Below are 25,145 nucleotides of genomic sequence, written 5' to 3'. Positions count from 1 at the left end.
AGGGAAGCTGCGTTCGAGATGGTCAGGACCGTTCACTATCAAGCAAGTGATGTCGTATGGCACTGTGGAAATTTATAGTCCTGCTACAGGAGCATTCAAAGTTAACGGGCAAAGGATAAAATTTTATCGAGGTGGTTTCGTAGACCAAACACAGACCACCGTCGACTTGCAAGACCCGACAAATTAAAAAGGGAGGTACAGTCGGGCTATAGACTATAAATTTAGCGCTGACTGGGAGGAAACTCAGTGTTCTTTTCCCTACTCTCTTTTGTTTGGGTTATTTTTATTGCTTTTAAGTTAGTTTTTAAAATTTTTATAATTTCTCGAATTTTTTTAAAAAAATTTTGATCGCTCGAGCAAGCTCCCAAGTGCGCTCGAGCAAGCGGGTTTCTGTTTTTGATTTTTTTTGGTAATAAAGAAGCTCGCTCGAGCGAGCATCTGTCTGTTTGAAACGTTTTTTTGAAAAACTTCTCTCGCTCGAGCGCGAGGTACTCTGACCCGATAGAATTTTGGACTCGCTCGAGCGAGCGTGTTTTAATCGCAATATATCGGGATCTCTCTCTCCTTCTCCTTCATATATTTTTCTTCACTCTCTCGAACCCTAAACCCCCAAATCTAAAATTTTCACTCAGAATTCGATCTTCTCACAAATTTGCAGGCTAAAAATATCAAGGCATCTCACTACCATCTTACTCCATCTACTCCGTCGGCCATCCAACAGTTTCTGTGAGTCCGCCTCTTCACCTTCGATTTTTGCAACTGCTATTTCTTCCCCGTGCGCCGCCGTGTACCAGCCGCCGTTCCTCCATCTGCTAGAGCCACTTTATCGCCGATTAACCACCAGGCATCCATATATTCCATCTCTTCTCCGATTTTTTGTCACTCCGACATCGCGTCCCTCTTAACAAAGTCACTGACCGTCCATCATCGTTGAGAGATCTACATCGCACTCCATTACCGCGCTGAGAACTGTCCCTGTTTTTCCATCTCATCTCCTAGTCCATCGCCGCCAATACACATAGGCCGAGCTATCTCCTAGTCTTGCTGGTCTTCACTCATCCCTTGCCAATTCTCAATGGGTCCTAAACGTGCAAGATTGGATGGCACTTCCTCATCCCAGCGAGCTCCGGCTTCTTCGTCATCATCGGGCCTCGCCGGAAAATTTTTCAATGTCCTGGCAAAAGAAAGGTAGGACAGGGCTAAACTCAATCGCATCCCTATTCCTGAGAGGGTGTGGAATTAACGCATAGATATGGTAGCATAGAGATAGAAATTGGCCATAGAAGTTGGAATTTTTTCTGTCAACAACCTATGGCGGCCGTTGTGCCTTTAGTGCGAGAGTTTTATGCAAATGCTGCTGAGAGAGAGGATGGTAAAGCGTATGTTCGGGGAAAACTAGTTTCTTTTGATAAAAATGCTATAAATGCCTTACTTCAGACTCCTGCTGTTGATGATGTGTTATATCAGAGTTTGAAGGTCGACCCCGATTATAATGAAATTTTGGAACAATTGTGTTTTGATGGGGAGACTTGGCATGACCCGAACACATATCTTCATTTTCTGGAAAAATTCTTATTGGTGGAGTCGTCGATTTGGTTCGCTTTACTTCAAAGCGTTTGATGCCTATTTCTCATACCAGCAGTGTGAACATGGCGAGTGCCATTATTTTGTATGCATTGAGTTTGGGTTGGCCGATCAATTTCGGTCGGATTATTCATAGTGAGATTCGGAGCTCCATCTACACGTCCTCCTTGGGCCTTTTCTTTCCTAGCATTATCTCCGAGTTATGAATTCAGGCTGGTGTCCAAGTCCGAGAAGACGAAGAATGGCAGCAGCCGCGATAACCCGTTTATGCGGCATTGGTTCAGAAGAAGAAGGAGAAGAGGAGGAAAGACTTTCCTGAGGGAGGCCGAGCGAGTATTAGTACCGCTCCTGCGCCACCACCACCACAGCCCCGTCTTCAGCCGTTTCATGAGGCCATTCATGATCTTACTGCTTTTGCTCATCTCCAGAATGAGTTTATGGTTGTTGCCACCGCCAATTTTAATAGGATGGATGCTCTCCTTAGTGGTATTACCACTCATTTGCGGCTCGAAACCTCGTCCATTCCTACTACGGTGACATATCCGCCTCCATTACATTTCCAGTATGCTGCTCCAGCCCCCTCATATCAATTGCCACCATTCCAGTTCGAGTTTTCTGAACAAGAGATGCCGTCTCCGGAGCACCATGAGGAGGATCCTGATGCCTCCGCACCGCACTAGACCAAGGGAGTCATGTTTATGTTGTGCATTGCATTTGTTCGTTCTCATTTAGTTGGTCATGTGTATGTTTGTTTGTCTCTGAAGCATTGAGGGCAATGCTTTAGATAAGTATGGGGGGTTAGTTATTTGTTGTGTTGTTTGTCATTTTGTTCTTCATTGTGTTTGCATTCATTCGGTTTCGTTCTTTGTGTTTCGTTCGTCATCATGCATGTCATTGTGTTTGTGTTGTGTGAATAAGTAGAATGATGACTGTTAGCCGATGATGATAGAGTTGTTAAGAAAATTGTTTTTGTGAAAATTTTACTTTTGATTGAACATGAGAAACTGTTGGTTGAATCGTGAATTATATTAAGCACGCATGTTCGACTAGTGTAGTGTAGCGACGTAATTAATGATATTCGTGTTTGTTTGACCATTGCACGACAATAGATGCTTGTTGATCATGATAGTATCTTTGGATTCTTGATGATTATTAGACATTGCATGTATGATCTCGAGCGTACCTATAACATTTTTGAAAACTTTTGTTGTAAATTAAGTTAACTCCATCCGGGTTACGAGCGAGGGATTGAAATCCTAATTCCTTATTTGTAACTAAGTATGCGGATTCCATGGGGTTAACAACATTTTGAAATTTTAAAATAGCAATTCCGTCCGAGCTTGGGAAAATGATTGAAATCCTAATCAATTTTTCCATAGCTAAGTTTGCGGGTTAAATTAGATTGTTGCTCCATCCAGGCTATAAACGAGGGATTGAAATTCTAATCATATCTTAGTTATAGCTAAGTTTGCGGGTAATTATTGGGGCATAAGAAAATCGGATGCAAAATTCGGAGGTACGTAATTAATCTCAAGAAAGTGCATGTTTTTGTTTGGGATTGTTGAGAGAACGGAGTGCTGGATTGTGACACTTTCATTGAATTGTCATAGGTCGTTAAGCATTCTTAGAATAGATTCTTTTGAAGTTGCATGAAACTAGAATAACATGGCACACACTCACGTTTACGTTAAACTGACAGTGGATTATGGACAATCGGAAGTTGTTATGGTTTTTAGTTGATTGAAGTTGAACTCATCTGAGGCTATTCTGTACAGGATTCATTTTTACTTGTGTTATGGTATTTTGTTTGTTGTATGTATTGCTCAAGGGCGAGTAAGGTTTAAGTAAGAGGGAATTGATAAATGTGTTTCATATGCATATTTTTGTGATTGTTTTTCATGCATTCACATGTTATTGTTGTTGTTTTATTTTGTTTTAGCATGTTTTATGCATTTGGCTGCATAATACTCTTCCTGGTCCATTTTGTAGGGAAACTCGGAAAAATCAAAAACTTGGACAGAGCTACACTAGCTCAAGTGAGACCTGCGCTCGCTTGAGCGAGACCGAGGAGGCAAGGAAAATTTCCAGAAGATCACTCGCTCAAGCGTATCTGGTGCTTGCTCGAGCGAGCGAGAAGTGATCATCGAGACAGGAAGTTTCTCACTCGAGCGAGCGAGGCGAGCCAAGAAATTCCCGGAACAGAGTTATACTCGCTCGAGCGAAACTTGTGCTCGCTCGATTTCGCTCGAGCGATCGGAGCGTGCAGATTTTTTAAATTTTGAAATTCTTGCTCGGGGAGGATACCATCTTTTGAAGACCCTTGGGCATATAAATATGAACTCATCCATTAGAATAAGGGTTACACAACGCATTTGAAGGCAAGAGGCGGCTGATCATCATCTTCCATCTTACCTTTCTTCTTTTCTTTTTATTTTTGAATTTCAGTTGATGTTTTGGATTAAAAACTCTTGTTTATGAATCATGTTAAACTTTGAGTAGTTTTTCTCTTTCGATCAAGGCCACGTGATTGGGTCAGACAATTTATGTAGAAAACTTGATTGTTTATTTGAGATTTTCAGACTTGATTTTATTTTATTGATTGTAGAATTTATATTTGTCTTGTGAATGATTTGGCCAATTATTTGCTTGTATGTTAATTGATTCCAAGTCTACAGAGGAGGTTTAGATTTTGATCACTTTGATAATCAACATATTGTAAAACCGACTAGAAATAGAATTCTGTTTCAGTGTGCTGTTTGGGTGCAAAAAGAATTTTCACTGTTCGTCATGTATTCAAATTTGATTAGAATTACGAAAGATTAATCCGTCAATATTTGAATAGGTTTGATTGTTCTAGAAATAGTCATTTTAACAAATTAGGATAATTCCTGTGAATTAAGATTAATTCTGACTCTCGAATCAACTATTTGTTACATAATTTGTCTGGTACCTACGTGAGTCCTTGATCGAGTTTTTCCCAAATTAAATTTTAATCCAAGATCTCTGCTGCGTTTTTATTGAGTTGAATTCTATTTGCAATTTAAGTTTTTAGTTTAAAATCTGAATCTTCATCACTCTTTTTGATTAGTCTAGATTAAGTAGAAATAATTATATTCTGGTATTCATATTTATACAGTTCCTATGGGTTCGACATCTGATTCTATTCATTATCTATAACTTGACCTGGTACGTTTGCTAGTTGATTTTAATCACACCGATTTTAGCGGTCACACAGCTTGCTATACTCAAAACAGATCGATGATATGTAAGAAGCATATGAAAACTCCATATGAGATCGGGAATGGCAAGCAGCCTACTATTTCTTATTTTAAGGTGTTTGGATGCAAATGCTTTCCACATCAATGGTAAAACCATCTGACTGCATTTGACGCAAAGTCAGATGAAAGTATTTTCTTGGATATTCTTCAATTAGCAAAGCTTATAGAGTGTTTAATAAAAGAACACTAAATATTGAAGAAACTATGCATGTTGTTTTTTTATGAAACAGTTTCTTCAGAAAAGGTTAACTAATGTCACTCAACTAACCAACTGCTTTCAAGAAATAAATCTTGAAGATGATAGTGAGGATGACACGTCAATGATCAAAAGAACACTTCTATCTCCAGAACCCGATGTGGTAGATCAACCAGTCGAGGGTAATGATCCAGTTGACCATACAGTCGAGGATCACCCAACTGAACCAGTTGAGTTAGAAGAACTTCATCAACCAGAGACACTAGATGAATATCTGCATGACACTGGAATTGCACCTAATCAAGAACTAATAGAGGATCAAAATCAATCAGTGCAACCTGATTTAGCAGATTCATTTGGACCAAGCTACAAGTGGTCTAAGAATCATCCACCAAAATTGGTGATAGGTATCTGCACCTTTGAGAACCAGAGGTCAGATGATTAATGAGTTTTTACATGCAACATTTATTTCTCAATTAGAACCAAAGAAAATTGATGATGCACTAACTGATAGTATCTGGGTTGAAGCTATGCAAGATGAGCTCAACCAGTTCATTAGAAACTCAGTTTGGAAATTAGTTCCAAGACCTTCTCATCAAACTGTCATAGATACTCGGTGGGTGTACACAAATAAGCTTAATGAAGATGGAACTGTGATTAGAAACAAAGCAAGACTAGTTTCTCAAGGATACAGGAAAGAGGAAGGAATTGATTTTGATGAGACCTATGCTCCAGTAGCTAGAATGGAATCCATTAGAATGTTCCTTGCCTATGAATCCTTCAAAGACTTCAAAGTCTATCAAATTGATGTTAAGAGTGCCTTCCTCAATGGAAATCTTCAAGAAGAAGGCTTCGTTGAGCAGCCTCCTGGCTTTGTAAATCATCAGTTCCCTGACCATGTTTATCACTTATACAAAGCTCTTTACAGACTGAAATAAGATTTGAGAGCTTGTGTTGGACCCTTAGTTTTGGTGATCAAAAATTGAACTTCCAAATCTTGTAAAATAGGTAAAAGTGCTTGAAATGCTCAACAGGATCTTCGAACTGCTTGAACTGCTCATATAACTATTCGGACTGCTCAAATCTTTGAACTGCCTTAACTGCTCAACTGATTATCTGAAATGCTCAAAGCATTAAAGGCTTCTCGTCAGCTCAAGAATACTCTTCGTTATATTTTGAAGATTTCCAAGGAAGAATTTATTGAACATATTAAATAAATCTCAAGTGTTAATTCTCACTTATCTTGGATCTCGTTCCGCATTTATGAAGACTCTCTAATATATAACAAGACAGTTTAGAGAGAATTTAAGTCATCTAGAAGAATGTTGCAAAATATGACTATAATATACTAGAGAGAAAGCTTCAGAAAAGAAGTTAGTGAAGATTCATACAAAGAACATACTAGAAATCTCTCCGAGCACTTTGAATTTACAGATCTTATTTGCTCAACAAAAGAGCACATATAAAAGATTTTCATCATATCATCTTAAAGGATCATCAAGGGCATCAAGACAACTCTCAACTTCTCATTCTCGAAGTGTTGAAGAAGAGTTGCTCAATAGATTGAATTTACGGATTCACTCAAATCATATTTGTTTCATTCGTTTGTTAAGACTTTGTGTCTTATTTTGTGTGGTGTACTAGGAGTTTTGATCTAGGAAAAGGATAAGTCCTACGATTAAAGTGGGTTGTATACAAAAGAGTGTATAAACCAAAGTCTTCTAGTGAATTCCTTCTTAAGTGGAAGAAGAGAAGACGTAGAAGCAGTTTGCTTTGAACTTCCATAATATCTTGTCTCATTTATTTTATCTACACAAGTTATCTCTACTCTTATATATTATATATCAAAAAGGCACTTGGACTGTTTATCCGCACTATTTTAGTAGTCCAAAATACTTTTGAGAAAAATGAAAATAGTCTAGATAATTAACACTATCAAGACGGCTCGCGAAAGTTTTTTAAAAATATTTTGAAATATCAAAAGTGTGTATTCCCCCCCACCCCCACCCCACCCTTCACACACAAATCAATCCTAAGTGGTATCAGAGTGGGTTTTCCTTATTCGTTGATAGTATCATATTCATTATGGCATCTGCATTTAACAAGATTCCTATGTTTTCTAATAAATATTATGGCGATTGGAAAATCTGTATGCAGACTCATTTATCAGCTCAAGATGATGATATGTGGTAGGTTATCAAGATGGCCTTATGAAAATCTCTAAGATCAACACTTCCGCAGCCATGACAAGCGGACAACCTCAAATTGTTGAAAATCGTAGATATGAATAGACTACAGAAGATAAAAACAAGGCAAATCTGGATAATGTTGCCAAGGATATTATCTTCAAAACGCTGGACAAAAATATGTTTAGAAAGATCAAGAATTGTACTACAGCAAAATAAATCTGGGAGAAGCTTACTCAGTTGTGTGAAGGAAATGAACAAACCAAAGAAAATAAGCTAACTATTTCCATCCAAAAGTTTGACGATGTCAAAATGAAGCCAGGAGAAACTGCGGTTGAGTTTGATGAACGATTTAGCAATATTATTTTTGAACTTATTTCTCTTGGTAAAATATATTTTAATCATGAAACTTTCTTAAAGTTAATGAGAGCTTTGCCTAGAGAATGAGATGACAAGACAATCATCATGCGAGAATCTAAGGATCTAGGCAAGCTCGAGCTACATGATTTGGTTGCGGATCTTAAGGAATATGCGTTTGAACTCGTAATAAGAACGGAAGAGGAGCCTTCGAATTCTCAACCTACAAAAGCACTAACCACGACTGTCGCATGCTCACCAGTTGAGGAGGTGTCAACAAAGAAGACAACAGAACAAATTATCAATGAAGCAATGTCCCTCTTTGTCAAGAAGTTCGGTAAATATATGCATAAAATGTTGGAGAACCCGGCGATCAGATCAATTAGGATTGATACCCGGTGCAGCGGAAGTTTAAAATTTTTGTATGGAACGATTCCATAATAGGTATCAACCTTACGATTAAATTGTGTGTGTAAAAATTAAATAACGATTATAAAATTTTTACCTTTAATCTCGAATCGAGATTTTGGACACCAACAGATTTCTCTGCTCTTGTTGTATATCCCTGGAACTGATGGACGAACTGTTCTTCAATCAGGTCCACGAACGGATATTTAATCCCTCTGATAGATTGCACTAGAAAATCTATCAGAAGTTTCTACGAAGAGATTAACGAATTTGATCCGTTAAACCAGACTGTAATTCAAAATCACAGGCTGGATTTTCTTTCGAGCAAAGGGAGAGGGGGCGGCCACCTTTTTGAAAATTAACTAGGGTTTTCGAAAATTCTTGTGACCTGTTGTCTAATTTCTGTACTGCAATAACTTATTTATAATGTAGGCCACTAACAGCTTAGGGCCCATTAGTCATAAGTTCAAGTCCGACAAGCAAAGCCCGGATGTTCAGAAATTAATATAAAATTCATCGTGACTCCGATTGATAAACCGATTTCACCAATGTGCACAGAAACCATTTCTGCACCTTTTAAAGTCAAGATAAATTTTTCTGAATCCGAATTCAGTGATTTCCAAAAATGGCCATCCCTATGTCATTTTAGGAAATCTTACTCCTCTACTCTTAAATAAGAAGTCCAAATTCTTCGTTCATTAAATTTAACTCTTTAAACTTAACTATCTCAACGGGGATTAAAAATCCATTACACTGTGTGACCCTCAATGGTTCAGGGATACAGCTAGCCGTGGGCTCACAACTCCTTGTGACTCGGAACAACAATTTCCGACTTGCCCATCGAATCATGGTATGAGCGCCTAGCAACATCGCCCCATGATTCCCTAGGTATCACTGATAGTGCCTACAAGAACCAATAGATTTTGGTTAGCGTACAGTACGGTCCCTTCATCCATATATCCCGATCGAATCAACAACCATTGGTATATCGAGAGTCGCTCGAGATTCGATAACTATGCAATACATCTTGAAGATCAAATAGTGACATCGCATGTGCTACTAAGAAACCATTTCTTAAATCACATCATGTACTCTGGCCAGAGATTCGTCACACTAATATCTCCTCAGATCGCATAGGATATCCACACTCGCAAGTATGTGGTGAATCCTTGACAACAAAGCATCGACTCCTATATGTGTCGTAACTGTACCCAATCCCGACACCTGATGACCCCAATAGAGTCGGTAAACGAGTCAAAGCACAGTACTAGCATATAGAGTCTCAATGATGTTTCAAGTAGTAAGGACTAATGGTGTACAACCAAAACCGCGGACTATATCCACTCGATAAGTGATAACCACTTGGAAAGTCCGGATAGGGTAGTTCGATCATTCATCATATGAATATCCATTTGCATGCTTCGAACATCTCTATGTTCCCTACCAATGAAACGTGGTACTCTGCATCGCAAATGCTAGTCTCAAACTCGAGCGATCCTTATCCTTATTATCGGACGGCTCAATCGACTAGGAACAGTTTAGAATATACAGTGACTATAAGATGTGTTTCATGATAGACATCTCCATGTTCTACCACATCTTACATACACTATAGTATATTCAAGGTCTTTATCAAAACAACAATAGTATATCACAATATAACAATATGAAGAAAGATAAAGTCATTGCCATTAATAAAAGTGTAAATAATATTAAACAAAAGATTGTTTATACAAAGAGTCATCAAAGCCCTTAGCCACAAGTTGGCTCACCGGGCACCCACTCTTTCAATCTCCCACTTGACCTAAAGCCAACTAGTCATACTACGTAGACCCATTGCTTCGCGATGTTTGTCAAATAATGGTCCTGGCAAGGGCTTAGTAAGTGGATCAGCGATATTGTCTACAGAGGCCACTCTTTCGACAGTGATGTCTCCTCTTTCCACAATCTCCCGGATGATGTGGTATTTTCTCAGTACGTGTTTGGATCTTTGATGAGACCTTGGTTCCTTTGCCTGAGCAACGGCACCCGTGTTGTCACAGTACACCGGGACTGGACCAACAACTTCAGGAATGACGCCCAACTCTTGGACGAAATTCCTCATCCAAACGGCCTCTTTAGCAGCAGCTGATGCTGCAATGTATTCTGCCTCAGTGGTGGAATCCGCTGTGGTGTCCTGCTTGGAACTCTTCCAAGAGACAGCACCGCCATTGAGCACGAACACAAATCCAGAGGTTGACTTCGAGTCATCCACGTCACTTTGGAAGCTAGAGTCGGTATAGCCTTCCAATTTTAGTTCTCTTCCTCCATATACCATGAACATATTCTTAGTCCTTCGTAAGTACTTAAGAATGTCCTTCACGGCTTTCCAATGCATTTGACCGGGATTAGCTTGATATCTGCTCGTGACACTCAGAGCAAATGCTACATCCGGTCTGGTAGATATCATCCCATACATGATACTACCTATGGCTGACGCATATGGTGCATGTGTCATTTTCTCTATCTCTTCATCAGTCTTGGGACACATAGACTTGGATAGAGAAACTCCATGACACATGGGTAGATGTCCTCTCTTGGACCCATCCATTGAGAACCGTTTCAATATGGTGTCGATGTAGGTTGATTGAGTGAGTCCTATCATTCTCTTAGATCTATCTCTATAGATCTGTATCCCTAGAATATAGGATGCCTCACCCAAATCCTTCATCGGGAATCTACCTGATAACCATATCTTCGTTAACTGCAACATCCCTACATCATTCCCAATGAGTAGGATGTCATCAACATAAAGTACTAAGAATGTCACAGCATCCTTAACTACTTTCTTGTACACGCATGGTTCCTCTGGATTCTTGATGAAACCAAAATCTTTTATTGTTTCATCAAATTTCTGGTTCCAACTTCTTGATGCTTGTTTTAGACCATAAATTGATCTCTGAAGCTTGCATACCTTATGCTCGCTTCCCATGGATGTGTACCCCTCAGGCTGCTTCATATAGATTTTTTCCTTAATATCTCCATTAAGAAAAGCAGTCTTCACATCCATTTGCCATATCTCATAGTCATACCATGCAGATATGGCAATAAGGATTCTTATGGACTTGAACATTGCAACTGGTGAAAAGGTTTCATCATAGTCAACCCCTTGTCTTTGAGTATAACCTTTTGCCACCAATCGCGCCTCGTAGGTCAATACCTTACCATCAGGCCCAAGCTTTCTCTTGTAGATCCATTTACACCCTATTGGAACAATTCCATCGGGAGGATCTACTAAAGACCAAACTTGGTTTGTATGCATCGAATCTATTTCCGACTGCATAGCTTCAAGCCATAAATTTGAATCCGCATCAGAAATTGCTTCTTTGAAGTTTCTTGGATCACATCCAACATCGGGTTCATCTTGATCCCCTTCAAGAAGAAGACCATATCGAATAGGAGGTCTAGAAGTCCTCTCGGATCTTCTAGGTATAGGCGTGTCCAGCAATGGTTCCTGAGGTGTAGGATTGTTATTTTGTATTTCGGGTTCTTCTCGAATTTCTTCGAGTTCCATCATCTCGCCTTTCTTATCCAATAAGAACTCCTTCTCCAAGAAGGTGGCATTCCTTGAAACAAACACCTTTGTTTCAGCAGGATAATAGAAATAATATCCGATTGAATTCTTCGGATACCCTACAAAATAACATAAGCTGGATCGACTATCCAACTTATCTCCCACTGTCCGCTTCACGTAAGCAGGACATCCCCAAATCCTCAAGTACGAATACTTAGGAGCTTTGCCATTCCATAACTCGTATGGTGTTTTGTCCACTGCTTTAGTGTGGACGTTGTTCAACAACAATACCGCCGTTTCAAGCGCATAGCCCCAAAACGAAGGTGGAAGCTCAGTGAAGCTCATCATGGACCGAACATGTCCAACAAAGTTCGATTACAACGCTCCGATACACCATTAAGCTGTGGTGTCATAGGATGAGTCCACTGAGAGAGAATCCCATTCTCTTTTAGATAGTCCAAAAACTCGGTACTCAAGTATTCTCCACCTCGATCTGATCGAAGTGCTTTAATACTTTTACCTAGCTTGTTTTCTACTTCAGCCTTGAATTCTTTGAACTTTTCAAATGCTTCAGACTTATATTTCATTAAATATAAATACCCATACCTTGAATAATCATCAGTAAAGGTAATGAAGTAGGTGTGGCCATATTGAGTCCCAACTCTAAATGGACCACAAACATCTGTATGGATCAAATCCAACAGATTTTGACTACGCTCAGGTTTCCCCTTAAAAGGAGATTTAGTCATTTTTCCTTTTAGGCAGGATTCACAAGTAGGTAGAGAGTTAATATCAGACATATCAAACATGCCCTCTCCCACTAGCTTGTTCATCCTCCTTGAGGAAATATGACCTAGCCTAGCGTGCCAAAGGTTTGCCGGGTTTTGGCTATTGATTTTCCTTTTGTTTGTTGTTGCCGGTTTATCAACATAATTTATTGGAACGTCTTTTAGTTTTAAGTTGTATAGATCATTTTCAAGTTGTCCATTTCCAATTAAACATTCATTCTTGTAAATATTGCAAATCCCATTCACAAAATTGCAAGAATAACCATCTCTATCAAGCATAGAAACAGAAATAATGTTTTTAATCAAATCCGGAACAAATAAAACATCTCTTAAAAGTAACTTAAAACCGTTCTGCAAAATTAAATAAACATCTCCCACGGCTTTTGCTTCAACTCTGGAACCATTTCCGAGCCTCAGCTGGGTCTCACCCATTCTAAGCCTGCGACTTCTTGTCATCACCTGCAAATCATTGCAAATGTGAGATCCACATCCGGTATCCAATACCCAAGAAGTAGTATTAAGTGAAACATTTATTTCAATATAGAACATACCCTTCGCAGTTCGCAACTGCTCTAGATATTCCTTGTAGTTACGCTTCCAATGACCGGGCTTCTTGCAGTAATGGCAAACATCCTTGGATTTTTCTATGTTTGAAGCCTTTGTCTTGTACTTCTTCTCGGGTTCGATTTTCTTGGGTGGGGCAGAACATTTCTTACCCTTTGTACTTGGCACCTTCTTAGCAGAAGAAGAGGAGCCCACCAAGAAAGCCGGTTTATCCTTCTTTAATGTGGATTCATATGTTACAAGCATATTGACCATCTCTTCAAGGGAGACCTCTATCTTGTTCATATTGAAATTTACCACAAATCCGTCAAACGAAGAAGGAAGAGACAGAAGTAGTAAGTCCACGTTGAGTTCATGCTCCAACACCAAATCAAGGGTTACCAACTTCTGTATGAGCCAAATCACTCGTACCCCATGATCACGGACCGAAGTCCCTTCACGCATGCGACACGTCATTAGCTCCTTTACAGTAGCGAACCTTTCAGCCCTCGATTGAGCCCCAAAAAGTTCCTTGAGTTGAACGTGAATGTCAGCAGCATTCACGGTGTCCTCAAATCGCCTATGGAGTTCATCAGACATCGAGGCTTGCATATAGCATTTGGTCTTGATATCATGGTCCCACCATGTATCAAGTTTGGCTAACTCCTCCGGACTTACGTCAGCAAGTGCTTCCTTCGGAGGAGATTTTCTAACACGTAGAGCATCTTCTCCGAAGTCAAGACAATCTTCAACTTACGGAACCATTCCGTATAGTTTGCGCCAGTCAACTTATTTTGTTCGAGGATCGAGAAAAGTGGATTACGCGAATTCATCTTATGAAATACTGAAAAGAAACAGACAAATATCAGTGATTGTTTAAGCAATTTACTAAGACATAAAATAGGCGAAATTTATTTTATGAATCTCACTCCCACTATTTTAACGATTTCACTACCCTCTAGTGAAAACGGGAAACTGTTTTCCTTAGTGGGAACATGGAGTCCAATTTACAAACTTATGATCCCGAATAATATCAGCCAACCATAATTTTCAAAAGGTAGAGCCCAATTGCTTCCAAAGCAACCTTCATGTTTTTACCTCATGTCCAATAAGGGCCCAATAATATGACGCCGTTTATTGTGACATGTCAAGATGACCCATCAATATTAAGTTGTGATGGGCGGTCGCCATGTGGATCCCCCAATAATATGAGCCGATCCCATGGGAGTTCCACCCAACTTACAACATGTGTCGATCCAATGTACAGCTTTCCGACGAACGGGCCCCCCCAATAATATGAGCCGGACCGTATCCGCGGGTAGCATCTCATACATTGATCGTTGATGGAAGGTAGGAACATTTAAACAAATTTAAATTTCTTTTATTTATCTTGATATCAATTTTAAATCATATTTAAAATGAGGGATTTTAATTATAAAAATTTGTCTCATCATTTTTAAAATTTTTGTATGCTTGCCGGATTCACACAATTATGTCTAAAACATGCATACAACTATAATATCACATATTATATAGGATGATCGATTCCATTTCTAATCGACCCGTGGTTCCAATCACGAGTCTTAGTCCAATCCTAGGTAATATGCAGTATGCAATGCAATCCTATTACATTTGCTTCCAATTTACATTTCTTCTGTCTTTATTGTCTGCTGGGCCCACCTCCATCTTCAAATCTTGATCTCCCACTAAATCTAATGTATTTACAATAAATAACAATGACAAGTAGGGGATACATTTTTAAGGGGTGGGAACAGGCCATAAACCAAGCCCACTTTATTACATATGACATTCATATTTGGCCATAAACCAGACCCATTAATAAAACCAACAACAATAAAACAAATGTAAATTCCTAACCTACACCTACAAAATTGGTCATGGCAATCGATCATCCTTATCCAATAACATTTAATTCAAAATTAATTTATTGGATAACATGCTATGGCAATTTAAATTTAAAAGGATAAAATCATATTTCATACATAAAATCTTATTTTACATACAAAATCATATTTTATCTTTTTATCAAATAAAATCATATTTTATCTATAAAATCCAATTTTATACATAAAATCATATTTTACTCGATATATCCATAAGATCATATCTTATCATCAATTGTACCAAAAATAATTAATTTCAAAATTCAATTTAACGGATAAAATATTTAAATTTTCCAAAAATTCAAATTTATCCAAAAATCAATTTTAAAATTTTCGGACTCGAACAATTCGATCCGACGCCTCGTGGACCAATCAAAACAATTTTCGATCGGACCAAAAATATAATTTTAACATATTAAAATTTAATTTAAAAAATTAAAAATAATTTTTCCCGCGGGCCGCCCGGGACATTCCTGGGCTGCCCGCGCCCTAATGGGGTCGGGCCGGGCAGCGACGATCGCTGCCCTGGGCAGCGCCGTGCGCCGCCCTGTGCAGCGCCCAGCGCTGCGCAACCCCCCCCCCCCCGGGCAGCGATCCAATCGCTGCCCGGGTTTTGGCCTGCGAAAAAAATAATTTTATTTTTAATTTTTTAAATTAAATTTTAATATGTTAAAATTCTATTTTTGGTCCGATCGGAAATTGTTTTGATTGGTCCACGAGGCGTCGGATCGAATTGTTCGAGTCCGAAAATTTTAAAATTGATTTTTGGATAAATTTGAATTTTTGGAAAATTTTAATATTTTATCCTTTAATTGAATTTTGAAATTAATTATTTTTGGTACAATTGATAAGATATGATCTTATGGATATATTGAGTAAAATATGATTTTATGTATAAAATTGGATTTTATAGATAAAATATGATTTTATTTGATAAAAAGATAAAATATGATTTTGTATGTAAAATAAGATTTTATGTATGAAATATGATTTTATCCTTTTAAATTTAAATTGTCATTGCATGTTATCCAATAAATTAATTTTGAATTAAATGTTATTGGATAAGGATGATCGATTGCCATGACCAATTTTGTAGGTGTATGTTAGGAATTTACATTTGTTTTTATTTTTGTTGGTTTTATTAATGGGCCTGGTTTATGGCCCAAATATGAATGTCATATGTAATAAAAGTGGGCTTGGTTTATGGCCCGTTCATCAAGATTTAAAGATGGAGGTGGGCCCAGCAGACAATAAAGACAGAAGAAATGTAAATTGGAAGCAAATGTAATAGGATTGCATTGCATACTGCATATTACCTAGGATTGGACTAAGACTCGTGATTGGCAACCACGGGTCGATTAGAAATGGAATCGATCATCCTATATAATATGTGATATTATAGTTGTATGCATGTTTTAGACATAATTGTGTGAATCCGGCAAGCATACAAAAATTTTAAAAATGATGAGACAAATTTTTATAATTAAAAATCCCTCATTTTAAATATGATTTAAAATTGATATCAAGATAAATAAAGGAAATTTAAATTTGTTTAAATGTTCCTACCTTCCATCAACGATCAATGTATGAGATGCTACCCGCGGATACGGTCCGGCTCATATTATTGGGGGGGCCCGTTCGTCGGAAAGATGTACATTGGATCGACACATGTTGTAAGTTGGGTGGAACTCCCATGGGATCGGCTCATATTATTGGGGGATCCACATGGCGACCGTCCATCACAACTTAATATTGATGGGTCATCTTGACATGTCACAATAAACGGCGTCATATTATTGGGCCCTTATTGGACATGAGGTAAAAAACATGGAGGTTGCTTTGGAAGCAATTGGGCTCTACCTTTTGAAAATTATGGTTGGCTGATATTATTCGGGACCATAAGTTTGTCAATTGGACTCCATGTTCTCACTAAGGAAAACAGTTTTCCGTTTTCACTAGAGGGTAGTGAAATCGTTAAAATAGTGGGAGTGAGATTCATAAAATAAATTCGCCTATTTTATGTCTTAGTAAATTGCTTAAACAATCACTGATATTTGTCTGTTTCTTTTCAGTATTTCATAAGATGAATTCGCGTAATCCACTTTTCTCGATCCTCGAACAAAATAAGTTGACTGGCGCAAACTATACGGAATGGTTCCGTAAGTTGAAGATTGTCTTGACTTCGGAGAAGATGCTCTACATGTTAGAAAAATTTCCTCCGAAGGAAGCACCAGCTGACGTAAGTCCGGAGGAGTTAGCCAAATTTGATACATGGTGGGACCATGATATCAAGACCAAATGCTATATGCAAGCCTCGATGTCTGATGAACTCCAGAGGCGATTTGAGGACACCGTGAATGCTGCTGACATTCACGTTCAACTCAAGGAACTTTTTGGGGCTCAATCGAGGGCTGAAAGGTTTGCTACTGTAAAGGAGCTAATGACGTGTCGCATGCGTGAAGGGACTTCGGTCCGTGATCATGGGGTACGAGTGATTTGACTCATACAGAAGTTGGTAACCCTTGATTTGGTGTTGGAGCATGAACTCAATGTGGACTTACTACTTCTGTCTCTTCCTTCTTCGTTTGACGGATTTGTGGTAAATTTCAATATGAACAAGATAGAGGCCTCCCTTGAAGAGATGGTCAATATGCTTGTGACATATGAATCCACATTAAAGAAGGATAAACCGGCTTTCTTGGTGGGCTCCTCTTCTTCTGCTAAGAAGGGGCCAAGTACAAAGGGCAAGAAACGTTCTGCCCCACCCAAGAAAATCGAACCTGAGAAGAAGTACAAGACAAAGGCTTCAAACATGGAAAAATCCAAGGATGTTTGCCATTACTGCAAGAAGCCCGGTCATTGGAAACGTAACTGCAAGGAATATCTAGAGCAGTTGCGAACTGCAAAGGGTATGTTCTATATTGAAATAAATGTTTCACTTAATACTACTTCTTGGGTATTGGATACCGGATGTGGATCTCACATTTGCAATGATTTGCAGGTGATGACAAGAAGTCGCAGGCTTAGGATGGGTGAGACCCAGCTGAGGCTCGGAAATGGTTCCAGAGTTGAAGCAAAAGCCGTGGGAGATGTTTATTTAATTTTGCAGAACGGTTTTAAGTTACTTTTAAGAGATGTTTTATTTGTTCCGGATTTGATTAAAAACATTATTTCTGTTTCTATGCTTGATAGAGATGGTTATTCTTGCAATTTTGTGAATGGGATTTGCAATATTTACAAGAATGAATGTTTGATTGGAAATGGACAACTTGAAAACGATCTATACAACTTAAAACTAAAAGACGTTCCAATAAATTATGTTGATAAACCGGCAACAACAAACAAAAGGAAAATCGATAGCCAAAACCCGGCAAACCTTTGGCACGCTAGGCTAGGTCATATTTCCTCAAGGAGGATGAACAAGCTAGTGGGAGAGGGCATGTTTGATATGTCTGATATTAACTCTCTACCTACTTGTGAATCCTGCCTAAAAGGAAAAATGACTAAATCTTCTTTTAAGGGGAAACCTGAGCGTAGTCAAAATCTGTTGGATTTGATCCATACAGATGTTTGTGGTCCATTTAGAGTTGGGACTCAATATGGCCACACCTACTTCATTACCTTTACTGATGATTATTCAAGGTATGGGTATTTATATTTAATGAAATATAAGTCTGAAGCATTTGAAAAGTTCAAAGAATTCAAGGCTGAAGTAGAAAACAAGCTAGATAAAAGTATTAAAGAACTTCGATCGGATCGAGGTGGAGAATACTTGAGTACCGAGTTTTTGGACTATCTAAAAGAGAATGGGATTCTCTCTCAGTGGACTCCTCCTATGACACCACAGCTTAATGGTGTATCGGAGCGTCGTAATCGAACTTTGTTGGACATGGTTCGATCCATGATGAGCTTCACTGAGCTTCCACCTTCGTTTTGGGGCTATGCGCTTGAAACGGCGGTATTGTTGTTGAACAACGTCCACACTAAAGCAGTGGACAAAACACCATACGAGTTATGGAATGGCAAAACTCCTAAGTATTCGTACTTGAGGATTTGGGGATGTCCTGCTTACGTGAAGCGGACAGTGGGAGATAAGTTGGATAGTCGATCCAGCTTATATTATTTTGTAGGGTATCCGAAGAATTCAATCGGATATTATTTCTATTATCCTGCTGAAACAAAGGTGTTTGTTTCGAGGAATGCCACCTTCTTGGAGAAGGAGTTCTTATTGGATAAGAAAGGCGAAATGATGGAACTCGAAGAAATTCGAGAAGAACCCGAAATACAAAATAACGATCCTATACCTCAGGAACCATTGCTGGACACGCCTGTACCTAGAAGATCCGAGAGGACTTCTAGACCTCCTATTCGATATGGTCTTCTTCTTGAAGGGGATCAAGATGAACCCGATGTTGGATATGATCCAAAAAACTTCAAGGAAGCAATTTCTGATGCGGATTCAAATTTATGGCTTGAAGCTATGCAGTCGGAAATAGATTCGATGCATACAAACCAAGTTTGGTCTTTAGTAGATCCTCCCGATGGAATTGTTCCAATAGGGTGTAAATGGATCTACAAGAGAAAGCTTGGGCCTGATGGTAAGGTATTGACCTACAAGGCGCGATTGGTGGCAAAAGGTTATACTCAAAGACAAGGAGTTGACTATGATGAAACCTTTTCACCAGTTGCAATGTTCAAGTCCATAAGAATCCTTATTGCCATAGCTGCATGGTATGACTATGAGATATGGCAAATGGATGTGAAGACTGCTTTTCTTAATGGAGACATTAAGGAAGAAATCTATATGAAGCAGACTGAGGGGTACACATCCATGGGAAGCGAGCATAAGGTATGCAAGCTTCAGAGATCAATTTATGGTCTAAAACAAGCATCAAGAAGTTGGAACCAAAAATTTGATGAAACAATAAAAGATTTTGGTTTCATCAAGAATCCGGAGGAACCATACGTGTACAAGAAAGTAGTTAAGGATGCTGTGACATTCTTAGTACTTTATGTTGATGACATCCTACTCATTGGAAATGATGTAGGGATGTTGCAGTCAGCAAAGATATGGTTATCAGGTAGATTCTCGATAAAGGATTTGGGTGAGGCATCCTATATTCTTGGGATACAGATCTATAGAGATAGATCTAAGAGAATGATAGGACTCACTCAATCAACCTACATCGACACCATATTGAAACGGTTTTCAATGGATGGGTCCAAGAGAGGACATCTACCCATGTGTCATGGAGTTTCTTTATCCAAGTCTATGTGTCCCAAGACTGATGAAGAGATAGAGAAAATGACACATGTACCATATGCGTCAGCCATAGGTAGTATCATGTATGGGATGATATCTACCAGACCAGATGTAGCATTTGCTCTGAGTGTCACGAGCAGATATCAAGCTAATCCCGGTCAAATGCATTGGAAAGCCGTGAAGGACATTCTTAAATACTTACGAAGGACTAAGAATATGTTCATGGTATATGGAGGAAGAGAACTAAAATTGGAAGGCTATACCGACTCTAGCTTCCAAAGTGACGTGGATGACTCGAAGTCAACCTCTGGATTTGTGTTCATGCTCAATGGCAGTGCTGTCTCTTGGAAGAGTTCCAAGCAGGACACCACAACGGATTCCACCACTGAAGCAGAATACATTGTAGCATCAGCTGCTGCTAAAGAGGCCGTTTGGATGAGGAATTTCGTCCAAGAGTTGGGCGTCATTCCTGAAGTTGTTGGTCCAGTCCCGGTGTACTGTGACAACACGGGTGCCGTTGCTCAGGCAAAGGAACCAAGGTCTCATCAAAGATCCAAACACGTACTGAGGAAATACCACATCATCCGGGAGATTGTGGAAAGAGGAGACATCACTGTCGAAAGAGTGGCCTCTGCAGACAATATCGCTGATCCACTTACTAAGCCCTTGCCAGGACCATTATTTGACAAACATCGCGAAGCAATGGGTCTACGTAGTATGACTAGTTGGCTATAGGGAAAGTGGGAGATTGAAAGAGTGGGTGCCCGGTGAGCCAACTTGTGGCTAAGGGCTTTGATGACTCTTTGTATAAACAATCTTTTGTTTAATATAATTTACACTTTTATTAATGGCAATGACTTTGTCTTTCTTCATAGTGTGATATTGTGATATACTATTGTTGTTTTGATAAAGACCTTGAATATACTATAGTGTATGTAAGATGTGGTAGAACATGGAGATGTCTATCATGAAACACATCTTATAGTCACTGTATATTCTAAATTGTTCCTAGTCGATTGAGCCGTCCGATAATAAGGATAAGGATCGCTCGAGCTTGAAACTAGCATTTGCGATGCAGAGTACCACGTTTCATTGGTAGGGAACATAGAGATGTTCAAAGCATGCAAATGGATATTCATATGATGAATGATCGAACTACCCTATCCGGACTTTCCAAGTGGTTATCACTTATCGAGTGGATATAGTCCGCGGTTTTGGTTGTACACCATTAGTCCTTACTACTTGAGACATCATTGAGACTCTATATGCTAGTACTATGCTTTGACTCGTTTACCGACTCTATTGGGGTCATCAGGTGTCGGGATTGGGTACAGTTACAACACATATAGGAGTCGATGCTTTGTTGTCAAGGATTCACCACATACTTGCGAGTATGGATATCCTATGCGATCTGAGGAGATATTAGTGTGACGAATCTCTGGCCAGAGTACATGATGTGATTTAAGAAATGGTTTCTTAGTAGCACATGCGATGTCACTATTTGATCTTCAAGATGTATTGCATAGTTATCGAATCTCGAGCGACTCTCGATATACCAATGGTTGTTGATTCGATCGGGATATTTGGATGAAGGGACTGTACTGTACGCTAACCAAAATCTACTGGTTCTTGTAGGCACTATCAGTGATACCTAGGGAATCATGGGGCGATGTTGCTAGGCGCTCATACCATGATTCGATGGGCAAGTCGGAAATTGTTGTTCCGAGTCACAAGGATTTGTGAGCCCACGGCTAGCTGTATCCCTGAACCATTGAGGGTCACACAGTGTAATGGATTTTTAATCCCCGTTGAGATAGTTAAATTTAAAGAGTTAAATTTAATGAACGAAGAAGTTGGACTTCTTATTTAAGAGTAGAGGAGTAAGGTTTTCTAAAATGACATAGGGATGGCCATTTTTTGAAATCACTGAATTCGGATTCAGAAAAATTTATCTTGACTTTAAAAGGTGCAGAAATGGTTTCTGTGCACATTGGTGAAATCTGTTTATCAATCGGAGTCACGATGAATTTTATATTAATTTCTGAACATGCGGGCTTTGCTTGTCGGGCTTGAACTTATGACTAATGGGCCCTAAGATGTTAGTGGCCTACATTATAAATAAGTTATTGCAGTACAGAAATTACACACAACAGGTCATAAAATAATTTTCGAAAACCCTGATTATTTTTATTGTGGCCGCCGCCCCCTCTCCCTCTGCTTGAGAAAAATCCAGCCTGTGATTTTGAATTACAGTCTGGTTTAACGGATCAAATTCGTTAATCTCTTCGTAGAAAACTTCTGATAGATTTTCTAGTGCAATCTATCAGAGGGATTAAATATCCGTTCGTGGACCTGATTGAAGAACAGTTCGTCCATCAGTTCCAGGGATATACAACAAGTGCAGAGAAATCTGTTGGTGTCCAAAATCTCGATTCGAGATTAAAGGTAAAAATTTATAATTGTTATTTAATTTTTACACACACAATTTAATCGTAAGGTTGATACCCATTATGGAATCGTTCCATACAAAATTTTAAACTTCCGCTGCACCGGGTATCAATCATAATTGATCTGATCGTCGTGTTCTCCAACAGTAAATCCATTTACATCCTATTGGAACAATTCCATCAGGAGGATCTACTAAAGACCAAACTTGGTTTGAATGCATCGAGTCTATTTCCGACTGCATTGCTTCAAGCCATAAATTAGAATCTGCATCAGAAATTGCTTCCTTGAAGTTTCTTGGATCACATCCAATATCGGGTTCACTTTGATCCCCTTCAAGAAGAAGACCATATCTAACAGGAGGCCTAGAAGTCCTCTCGGATCTTCTAGCAATAGGCGTGTCTTGTGATGATTCTTGAGGTGTAGGATCGTTAATTTGTATTTCGGGTTCTTCTCGAATTTCTTCGAGTTCCATCATCTTGCCTTTCTTATCCAATAAGAATTCCTTCTCCAAGAAGGTGGCATTCCTTGAAACAAACACCTTTGTTTCAGCAGGATGATAGAAATAATATCCGATTGAATTTTTCGGATACCCCACAAAATAACATAAGATGGATCGACTATCCAACTTATCTCCCACTGTCTGCTTCACGTAAGCAGGACATCCCCAAATCCTCAAGTACGAATACTTAGGAGCTTTGCCATTCCATAACTCGTATGGTGTTTTATCTACTGCTTTAGTGTGAACGTTGTTCAACAACAAAACCGCCGTTTCAAGCGCGTAGCCCCAAAACGATGGTGGGAGCTCAGTGGAGCTCATCATGGATCGAACCATGTCCAACAAGGTTCTATTACGACGCTCCGAAACACCATTCAGCTGTGGTGTCATAGGAGGAGTCCACTGAGAGAGAATCCCATTCTCTTTTAGATAGTCCAAAAACTCGGCACTTAAGTATTCTCCACCACGATCCAATCGAAGTGCCTTAATACTTTTGCCTAGTTTGTTTTCTACTTCAGCCTTGAATTCTTTGAACTTTTCAAATGCTTCAGACTTATATTTCATTAAATATAAATACCCATACCTTGAATAATCATCAGTAAAGGTAATGAAGTAGGTGTGGCCAAATTGAGTACCAATTCTAAATGGACCACAAACATTTGTATGGATCAAATCCAACAGATTTTGACTACGCTCAGGATTCCCCTTGAATGGAGATTTAGTCATTTTTCCTTTCAAGCAGGATTCACAAGTAGGTAGAGAGTTAATATCAGACATATCAAACATGCCCTCTCCCACTAGCTTGTTCATCCTCCTTGAGGAAATATGACCTAGCCTAGCATGCCAAAGATTTGCCGGGTTTTGACTATCGATTTTTCTTTTGTTCGTTGTTACCGGTTTATCAACATAATTAATTGGAACGTCTTTTAATTTTAAGTTATATAGATCGTTTTTAAATTCTCCACTTCAAATCAAACATTCATTCTTGTAAATATTGCAAATCTCATTCACAAATTTACAAGAAAACCCATCTCTATCAAGCATAGAAATAAAAATAATGTTTTAATGAAATCTTTGGCACAAATAAAAATATCTTTCTCATAATACAACTTAAAATTGGTTTGCAAAATTAAACAAATATTTCCCATAGCTATGGATTTAACTCTGGAACCATTCCCGAGCCTTGACTGGGTCTCACCCATCCTTAGCCTATTACTTCTTGTCATCATTTGTAACTCATTGCAAATGTGAGATCTACATCTGGTATCCAATACCCAAGAAGTAGTATTAAGAAAAACATTTATTTCAATGTAAAACATACCATTTGCAATTCGCAACTGCTCGAGGTATTCCTTGCAGTTACGTTTTCAATGACCGGGTTTCTTGCAGTGATGGCAAACTTGTTTAGACTTGTCCAATTTTGCATGTAACATTTGGCCTTGAGATCATGGTCCAACCATTTCTCTAGTTCGGCCAACCTTTCGGCAGTTACATCAGCCGGGACTGTTTTCGGAGAAGCCTTTTCTAACACTTAGAAAATCTTTTCCGAACTTAGGACAATCTTAACTTATGGAATCATTCCGTATTGTTTACGCCAGTAAGTTTGTTTTGTTCGAGAATTGAAACATGTGGATTACGAAGATTCATCATAATGATATACTGAGATGAAACAGACAATTATCGATGATTGTTTAATTAATTTACTAAGACATAAAATATGGCGAGTTTCATTTTATGAATTACACTCCCACTATTTTAACGATTTCACCACCCTCTAGTGAAAACGGGAAACTTTTTCCTTAGTGAGAACATGGAGTCCAATTGACAAATCATAGTCCCGAATAATATCAGCCAACCATAATTTTCAAAAGGTAGAGCCCAATTACTTTCAAAGTAACCCCCATGTATTTACCTCATGTCCAATAAGGGCCCAATAATATGACGCCGTTTATTGTGACATGTCAAGATGACCCATCAATATTAAGTTGTGATGGACGGTCGCCATGTGGATCTCCCAATAATATGAGCCGATCACATGGGAGTTCCACCCAACTTACAACATTTGTCGATCCAATGTACAGCTTTCCGACGAACGGGCCCCTCCAATAATATGAGCCGGACCATATCCGCGGGTAGCATCT

The sequence above is a fragment of the Henckelia pumila genome, chromosome 1 (assembly GCF_033568475.1).
Source record: "Henckelia pumila isolate YLH828 chromosome 1, ASM3356847v2, whole genome shotgun sequence".
Lineage (NCBI taxonomy): Eukaryota > Viridiplantae > Streptophyta > Magnoliopsida > Lamiales > Gesneriaceae > Henckelia > Henckelia pumila.
The sequence above is the reverse complement of the archived record's forward strand: the minus strand, read 5'-3'. Positions refer to the sequence as shown.